Source organism: Balaenoptera physalus (genome assembly GCF_965194825.1).
Source record: "Balaenoptera physalus genome assembly, chromosome: 1".
In the NCBI taxonomy this organism is placed as follows: Eukaryota; Metazoa; Chordata; class Mammalia; order Artiodactyla; family Balaenopteridae; genus Balaenoptera; species Balaenoptera physalus.
Genome location: NC_138882.1, coordinates 40,487,308 through 40,497,808, shown reverse-complemented (window position 1 = coordinate 40,497,808; position 10,501 = coordinate 40,487,308).

Below are 10,501 nucleotides of genomic sequence, written 5' to 3'. Positions count from 1 at the left end.
TTTTACGGAACTAGAACAAAAAAATCTTAAAATTTGTATGGAGACACAAAAGACCCCGAATAGACAAAGCAGTCTTGAGGGAAAAAAACGGAGCTGGAGGAATCAGAGTCCCTGACTTCAGACTATACTACAAAGCTACAATAATCAAGACAGTATGGTACTGGCACAAAAACAGAAATATAGATCAATGGAACAGGATAGAAAGCCCAGAGATAAACCCATGCACCTATGGTCAACTACTCTCTGACAAAGGAGGCAAGGATATACAATGGAGATAAGTGGTGCTGGGAAAACTGGACAGCTACATGTAAAAGAATGAAATTAGAACACTTCCCAACACCATACACAAAAATAAAATCAGAATGGATTAAAGACCTGAATGTAAGGTCAGACACTATAAAACTCTTAGAGGAAAACAGGCAGAACACTCTTTGACATAAATCGCAGCAAGATCTTTTTTGACCCACCTCCTAGAGTAATGAAAATAAAAACAAAAATAAACAAATAGGACCTAAGTAAACTTAAAAGCTTTTGCACAGTAAAGGAAACCATGAACAAGATGAAAAGACAACCCTCAGAATGAGAGAAAATATTTGCAAATAAAGCAACTGATAAAGGATTAATTTCCAAAATATACTAACAGCTCATACAGCTCAACATCAAAAAACAAACAACCCAATCAAAAAATGGCTGGAAGACCTAAACAGACATTTCTCCAGATAAGGCATACAGATGGCTAACAAACACATGAAAAGATGCTCAACATCACTAATTATTAGAGAAAAGCAAATCAAAACTACAATGAGGTCTCACCTCACATCAAAAAGTCTACAAACAGTAAATGCTGGAGAGGGTGCGGAGAAAAGGAGACCCTCTTACACTGTTGGTGGGAATGTAAATTAATACAGCCACTATGGAGAACAGTATGGAGGTTCCTTAAAAAACTAAAAATAGAACTACCCCATGACCCAGGAATCCCACTCCTACGCATATACCCAGAGAAAAGCATAATTCAAAAAGACGCATGCACCTCAATGTTCATTGCAGCACTATTTACAATAGCCAGGACATGGAAGCAACCTAAATGTCCATCAACAGAGGAATGGATAAAGAAGATGTGGTACATATATACAATGGAATATTACTCAGCCATGAAAAGGAACGCAATTGTGTCATTTGTAGAGATGTGGATGGATCTAGAGACTGTCATACAGAGTGAAGTAAGTCAGAAAGAGAAAACAAATATCGTATATTAACGCATATATGTGGAACCTAGAAAAATGGTATAGATGATCTTATTTGTAGAGCCAAGATAGAGACACAGATGTAGAGAATAAACATGGATACCAAGGGGGAATGGGGGTGTGTGGGATGAATTGGGAGATTAGGATTGACATATATATATACACTACTATGCATAAAATAGGTAACTAATAAGAACCTCCTGTATAGCAGAGGGAACTCTACTCCGTGCTCTGTGGTGACCTAAATGGGAAGGTAATCCAAAGAAAGAGGGGATATATGTATACGTATGGCTGATTCTCTTTGCTGTACAGCAGAAACTGACACAGCTGTGTAAAGCAACTATACTCCAATAAAAAAAATTTGTTGTTTTAGGCTACTAAATTGGGAGATAGTTTGTTATGCAGCAGTAAGTAACTAAGACAGCAGGGTAATCAAAGTACTAATTAGATACTACAGGGTTTTATTTAAAGATAAAATAAGGTCTTTTCACAAAAGTCATGTTAAAATTGAATTAGAGTAACATTTTATAGGTTCCAGTTCCACCAATGAACTGAGGAAGTCAATTGGAAACGAGTATCAAAGGATCTTTTGGAAGGCTGAGAACAACTGAGATAGCCCCTTGACTTGGCATAATAGTGCCCGTCTCCAAGGTCCCATGTGGTAAAATAATACTGATAGTCCACATTTTGTATAATATGAGCCTACTCTAAGTCATTCCATTTTAGCTCCAAAGTAAAATAATTAAAGCAATTGAAAATTATCTGTGTTTTAACATATAAAATAATGTATTTATTATTTTTGCCAGTCTCACCCAACTAGTATTTAGCTCCTTAAGGGCAGAATATTTATTTTCTTCACTGTTGTATCCCCAGAACCTTGAGCTATTCATGCACCTGCTTAAAACTTTATTCCTCCAGATTGTTCCCAGAATAAAGTGAACTTTAAACTAAAGGGCTAAATGCTAAACTCAGTTTGACAACAAAACTTTTCCTGACCTGGACTTGGTCTGGTTTTCTATCCTTCCCTCCCCACCTTGCTTGGGCAGCAGTCCTGTCAGTCTTTGTGCTTCATTGCTTTGGTTTTAGTTCTGGTTTTGTTTTTTGGTCCTTGGGGAACTCTTTTCATTTCATTTGACAGCTATTCAATTAAAAGCATATATATACATATCACTGAATCACTTTGCCGTACACCTGAAACTAACACATTGTTAATCAACTATGCTCCAACATAAAATAAAAAATTTTAAAAAGCATATATATGTGTGTGTGTGTGTGTGTGTGTGTGTGTGTGTGTGTGTGTGTGTGTGTGTATTGGGTTGGCCAAAATGTTCATTTGGGTTTTCTGTAACATCTTATGGATAAACCCAAACGAATTTTTGGCCAACCCAATATCTGTGTATATATAGTATAAGTTGCATACATATATAATATATACACAACTTATTTATTATTTATTAATTTTATCCAAAATTTTTTGATATTTCTTATAGGAGGGTTTTAATGTTTTCAAACTAGAAATGTTGCCCAAATCCAAAGTCCTACTATGTCCTTTTCCATCCCTCTCTATTTTAAACATTTCTGTGTAATTGTGTTCCAAGTGAGATTTTTTTAAACTATCATAAAATTGATTGTTTTGTTTTTTATCTGATTTGTGTTTATTTTAATAAACAAATTTAATCCATGTATACTTATTGTGATTATTGACATATTTTAGTGTATTTCTATGACTTTTAATGTATTTTTTAATCTACCATATTAATTCTTTACATCTTTTTTCTCTTTTCATGGCATATTTTGGTTTGATTATATTCTCTTTATACCCATTCCCATTTCCCCTCACTGGTCTGGAAGTTATAAATTTTCTAACAGGGTCTAAAATGTAGCAGTCTTCTTGCTATTACAAGGTAAGGACTTTACAACATTTCAGTTTCCACCATTCATTCTACTGTTGTCAAGTATTTTAATGTCATCATATTTTTAAGACTCCTCCAATTTATCTGTTATTGTCCTCACTATTTCTAGGAGTCAATATTTATTTATGTATAATACCATGTTTTTACAAGTTTCTCTGTTCACTATTGCATCATGTAATCCACTTTTTTTTTTTAAACATCTTTATTGGAGTATAATTGCTTTACAATGTTGTGTTAGTTTCTGCTTTATAACAAAGTGAATCAGTTATACATATACATATGTTCCCATATCTCTTCACTCTTGCATCTCCCTCCCTCCCACCCTCCCTATCCCACCCCTCTAGGTGGTCACAAAGCACTGAGTTGATCTCCCTGTGCTATGCGGCTGCTTCCCACTAGCTATCTATTTTACATTTGGTAGTGTATATATGTCCATGCCACTCTCTCACCCTGTCACATCTTACCCCTCCCCCTCCCCATATCCTCAAGTCCATTCTCTAGTAGGTCTGTGTCTTTACTCCTGTCTTGCCACTAGGTTCTTCATGGCCTTTTTTTTTCCCCCTTAGATTCCATATATATGTGTTAGGATACTGTATTTGTTTTTCTATTTCTGACTTACTTCACTCTGTATGACAGACTCTAACTCCATCCACCTCACTACGAATACCTCCATTTCATTTCTTTTTATGGCTGAGTAATATTCCATTGTATATATGTGCCACATCTTCTTTATCCATTCATCCGATGATGGACACTTAGGTTGCTTCCATGTCCTGGCTATTGTAAATAGAGCTGCAATGAACATTTTGGTACACGACACTTTTTGAATTATAGTTTTCTCAAGGTATATGCCCAGTAGTGGGATTGCTGGGTCGTATGGTAGTTCTATTTGTAGTTTTTTAAGGAACCTCCATACTGTTCTCCATAGTGGCTGTATCAATTTACATTCCCACCAACAGTGCAAGAGGGTTCCCTTTTCTCCACACCCTCTCCAGCATTTATTGTTTCTAGATTTTTTGATGATGGCCATTCTGACCGGTGTGAGATGATATCTCATTGTAGTTTTGATTTGCATTTCTCTAATGATTAATGATGTTGAGCATTCTTTCATGTGTCTGTTGGCAATCTGTATATCTTCTAAGGAGACAAAAGACCTGTATGCAGAAAATTATAAGACACTGATGAAAGAAATTAAAGATGATACAAATAGATGGAGAGATATACCATGTTCTTGGATTGGAAGAATCAACATTGTGAAAATGACTCTACTACCCAAAGCAATCTACAGAGTCAATGCAATCCCTATCAAACTACCACTGGCATTTTTCACAGAACTAGAACAAAAATTTTCACAATTTGTATGGAAACACAAAAGACCCCGAATAGCCAAAGCAATCTTGAGAACGAAAAATGGAGCTGGAGGAATCAGGCTCCCTGACTTCAGACTATATTACAAATCTACAGTAATCAGACAGTTTGGTACTGGCACAAAAACAGAAACATAGATCAATGGAACAGGATAGAAAGCCCAGAGATAAACCCATGCACATATGGTCACCTTATCTTTGATAAAGGAGGCAAGCATATACAGTGGAGAAAAGACAGCCTCTTCAATAAGTGGTGCTGGGAAAACTGGACAGGTACATGTAAAAGTATGAAATTAGAACACTCCCTGACACCATACACAAAAATAAACTCAAAATGGATTAAAGACTTAAGTGTAAGGCCAGACACTATCAAACTCTTAGAGGAAAACATAGGCAGAACACTCTATGACATAAATCACAGCAAGATCCTTTTTGACCCAGCTCCTAGAAAAATGTAAATAAAAACAAAAATAAACAAATGGGACCTAATGAAACTTCAAAGCTTTTGCACAGCAAAGGAAACCATAAACAAGACCAAAAGACAACCCTCAGAATGGGAGAAAATATTGGCAAATGAAGCAACTGACAAAGGATTAATCTCCAAGATTTACAAGCAGCTCATGCAGCTCAATAACAAAAAAACAAACAACCCAATCCAAAAATGAGCAGAAGACCTAAATAGACATTTCTCCAAAGAAGATATACAGATTGCCCACAGACACATGAAAGAATGCTCAACATCATTAATCGTTAGAGAAATGTAATCCACTTTTATAAGTTTACTTTTTTCCTACTCTGGTATATTCTTAATTACTTCTTTGAGCAAATGTCTATAAGTTTTAGCCTTTCTGTCTCTGTTAATGCCTTTACTTCATTCTCCTTTTAAAATAATAATTCAGATAGATATGAAATAATTCAAACATACAGAAAAGTGGAAAGACTTGTACAGTGAACACTTACATACCAACCACCCTACAATCATTAACATTGCCATGTTTTTGTTTTATCATATGTCTATTTATCCACCTTATTTTTTGATGCATTTCAAAATAAGTTGTAGACATCCATATACTTTACTCCTAAACAATTAGCCTGAATATAATTAGCTAAGGTTCAATATGTGGTTAGAGTTACTTTTTTGAAATAAAATATGTGCTATGCATAAAACTTAAATGTATCATTATATGAGTTCTGACAAATTATATACTTGTGTAACCCACACTTTCATCAAGATATAGAATGTTGCTATCACTCCAGAAAGTTTCATCATGCCCCTTCCCAGGCAATCTCCAGTATCCCCCTTGAGAGACAAATACTGTTCTGATTTATTTTTCACCATAACTTTGTGTGCTTGTTCTAGAACTCTGTATGAATGAAATAATACACCATATACTCTTTTATCTAAAGCTTTTTTCATTCAACATAGTGTTTTGAGATTCATCTGTGTTGCTTGCATTTATCTGTAGTTTGTTTCATTTTGTTACTGTGCAGTATTCTGTTGTATGAGTATAGCACAGTTTGTTTATTTATTCTCCTGGGGATGGACACACACTGCTTTTATTGATAGTTTTTGACTGTTATGAATGAAGCTGATATGAACAAATATTTTTTGGACACATGCAGAATTTCTGGGTTGCGGGATGGGTGAATGTTTAGTTTTGTAACCTGCCAGGCTATTTTCCAAAATGGTTTTTATCATTTTACGTTCTCACAGCAATGTTTGAGAGTTCTGATGGCTCCACATCCTTGTCAACATTTTGTCCTGTCAGCCTTTTGAATTTTAGCCATTGTGCTGGGAACTCACTGGCATATTCCATTGTTTTTTGTTATTATGTTGAGATCTCTCATTTTTGTATCATCTTCACATTTTTGTAGCTAATCTATTTTCTTCCTATGATAGCTTTTAAGATTTCATCTTTTCCTTTTATGCTCTGGATTTTCACTGCAATATGTCTAGGTTTGGATTTGTTTGTTTTCTTTTTTTTTTAATTTTTGAATTTTATTTTATTTATTTTTTACACAGCCAGTTCTTATTAGTTATCCGTTTTATACATATTAGTGTATATATGTCAATCCCAATCTCCAAATTCATCACACCACCATCCCACGCCACTTTCCCCCCTTGGTGTCCATACGTTTGTTCTCTACATCTGTGTCTCAATTTCTGCCCTGCAAACTGGTTCATCTGTGCCATTTTTCTAGATTCCACATATATGCATTAATATACAATATTTGTTTTTCTCTTTCTGACTTACTTCACTCTGTATGACAGTCTCTAGATCCATCCACATCTCTACAAATGACCCAATTTCGTTCCTTTTTATGGCTGAGTAATATTCCATTGTATATATGTACCACATCTTCTTTATCCATTCCTCTGTTGATGGACATTTAGGTTGCTTCCACGTCCTGGCTATTGTAAATAGTGCTGCAATGAACATTGGGGTGCATGCGTCTTTTTGAATTATGCTTTTCTCTGGGTATATGCATAGGAGTGGGATTCCTGGGTCATGGGGTAGTTCTATTTTTAGTTTTTTAAGGAACCTCCATACTGTTCTCCATAGTGGCTGTATTAATTTACATTCCCACCAACAGTGCAAGAGGGGTCCCTTTTCTCCACACCCTCTCCAGCATTTGTTGTTTGTAGATTTTCTGATGATGCCCATTCTAATTGGTGTGAGGTGATACCTCATTGTAGTTTTGATTTGCATTTCCCTAATAATTAGTGATGTTGAGCAGCTTTTCATGTGCTTCTTGGCCATCTGTATGTCTTCTATGGAGAAATGTCTATTTAGGTCTTCTGCTCATTTTTTGACTGGGTTCTTTGTTTTTTTAATATTGAGCTGCATGAGCTGTTTATATATTTTGGAGATTAATCCTTTGTCCGTTGATTCATTTGCAAGTATTTTCTCCGATTCTGAGGGTTGTCTTTTTGTCTTGTTTGTAGTTTCCTTTGCTGTGCAAAAGCTTTGAAGTTTCATTAGGTCCCATTTGTTTATTTTTGTTTTTATTTCCATTACTCTAGGAGGTGGATCAAAAAAGATCTTGCTGTGATTTATGTCAAAGAGTGTTCTTCCTATGTTTTCCTCTAAGAGTTTTACAGTGTCTGGTCTTACATTTAGGTCTCTAATCGATTTTGAGTTTATTTCTGTGTATGGTGTTAGGGAGTGTTCTAATTTCATTCTTTTCCATGTAGCTGTCCAGTTTTCCCAGCACCACATATTGAAGAGACTATCTTTTCTCCATTGTATGTCCTTGTCTCTTTTGTCATAGATTAGTTGACCATAGGTGCGTGGGTTTAGCTCTGAGCTTTCTATCCTGTTCTGTTGATTTATATTTCTGTTTTTGTGCCAGTACCATATTGTCTTGATTACTGTAGCTTTGCAGTATAGTCTGAAGTCAGGGAGTCTGATTCCTCCAGCTCCGGTTTTTTCCCTCAAGACTACTTTGGCTATTCAGGGTCTTTTGTGTCTCCATACAAATTTTAAGATTTTTGTTCTAGTTCTTTAAAAAATGCCATTGGTAATTAGAGGGATTGCATTGAATCTGTAGATTGCTTTGGGTAGTATAGTCATTTTCACAATATTTATTCTTCCAATCCTGGAACATGGTATATCTCTCCATCTGTTTGTATCATCTTTAATTTCTTTCATCAGTATCTTATAGTTTTCTGCATACAGGTCTTTTGTCTCCTTAGGTAGGTTTATTCCTAGGTGTTTTATTTTTTTTGCTGCAGTGGTAAATGGGAGTGTTTCCATAATTTCTCTTTCAGATTTTTCATCATTAGTGTATAGGAATGCAAGAGATTTTTGTGCATTAATTTTGTATCCTGCAACCTTACCAGATTCATTGATTAACTCTAGTAGTTTTCTGGTGGCATCTTTAGGATTCTCTATGTATAGTATCATGTCATCTGCAGTGACAGTTTTACTTCTTCTTTTCCAATTTGTATTCCTTTTATTTCTTTTTCTTCTCTGATTGCTGTGGCTAGGACTTCCAAAACTATGTTGAATAATAGTGGTGAGAGTGGACATCCTTGTCTCGTTCCTGATCTTAGAGGAAATGTTTTCAGTTTTTCACCATTGAGAATGATGTTTGCTGTGGGTTTGTCATATATGGCCTTTATTATGTTGAGGTAGGTTCCCTCTATGCCCACTTTCTGGAGACTTTTTATCATAAATGGGTGTTGAATTTTGTCAAAAGCTTTTTCTGCATCTATTGAGACGATCATATGGTTTTTATTCTTCAATTTGTTAATAAGGTGTATCACATTGATTGATTTGCATATATTGAAGAATCCTTGCATCCCTGGGATAAGTCCCACTTGATCGTGGTGTATGATCCTTTTAATGTGCTGTTGGATTCTGTTTGCCAGTATTTTATTGAGGATTTTTGCATCTATATTCATCAGTGATATTGATCTGTAATTTTCTTTTTTTGTAGTGTTTTTGTCTGGTTTTGGTATCAGGGTGATGGTGGCCTCATAGAACGAGTTTGGGAGTGTTCCTTCCTCTGCAATTTTTTGGAAGAGTTTGAGAAGGATAGGTGTTAGCTCTTCTCTAAATGTTTGATAGAATTCACCTGTGAAGCCATCTGGTCCTGGACTTTTGTTTGTTGGAAGATTTTTAATCACAGTTTCAATTTCATTACTTGTGATTGGTCTGTTCATATTTTCTGTTTCTTCCTGGTTCAGTCTTGGAAGGTTATACCTTTCTAAGAATTTGTCCATTTCTTCCAGGTTGTCCATTTTATTGGTATAAAGTTGCTTGTAGTAGTCTCTTAGGATGCTTTGTATTTCTGCGGTGTCTGTTGTAACTTCTCCTTTTTCATTTCTGATTTTATTGATTTGAGTCCTCTCCCTCTTTTTCTTGATGAGTCTGGCTAATGGCTTATCAATTTTGTTTATCTTCTCAAAGAACCAGCTTTTAGTTTTATTGATCTTTGCTATTGTTTTCTTTGTTTCTATTTCATTTATTTCTGCTCTGATCTTTATGATTTCTTTCCTTCTGCTAACTTTTGGTTTTGTTTGTTCTTCTTCCTCTAGTTTCTTTAGGTGTAAGTTTAGATTGTTTACTTGAGATTTTTCTTGTTTCTTGAGGTAGGCTTGTATAGCTATAAACTTCCCTCTTAGAACTGCTTTTGCTGCATCCCATAGGTTTTGGGTCATCGTGTTTTCATTATCATTTGTCTCTAGGTATTTTTTGATTTCCTCTTTGATTTCCTCAGTGATCTCTTGGATAGTTAGTAACGTATTGTTTAGCCTCCATGTGTTTGTGCTTTTTACGTTTTTTCCCCTGTAATTCGTTTCTAATCTCATAGTGTTGTGGTCAGAAAAGATGCTTGATATGATTTCAATTTTCGTAAATTTACTGAGGCTTGATTTGTGCCCCGAGATGTGATCTATCATGTTGAATGTTCCGTGCGCACTTGAGAAGAAAGTGTAATCTGCTCTTTTTGTATGGAATGTCCTATAAATATCAATTAAATCCATCTGGTCTATTGTGTCATTTAAAGCTTGTGTTTCCTTATTAATTTTCTGTTTGGATGATCTGTCCATTGGTGTAAGTGAGGTGTTAACGTCCCCCACTATTATTGTGTTACTGTCCATTTCCTCTTTTTTAGTTGTTAGCAGTTGCCTTATGTATTGAGGTGCTCCTATGTTGCGTGCATATATATTTATAATTGTTATATCTTCTTCTTGGATTGATCCCTTGATCATTATGTAGTGTCCTTCCTTGTCTCTTGCAACATTCTTTATTTTAAAGTCTTTTTTATCTGATGAGTATTGTTACTCCATCTTTCTTTTGATTTCCATTTGCATAGAATATCTTTTTCCATCCCCTCACTTTCACTCTGTATGTGTCCCTAGATCTGAAGTGGGTCTCTTGTGGACAGCATATATATGGATCTTGTTTTTGTATCCATTCAGCAAGCCTGTGTCTTTTGGTTGGAGCATTTAATCCATTCACGTTTATGG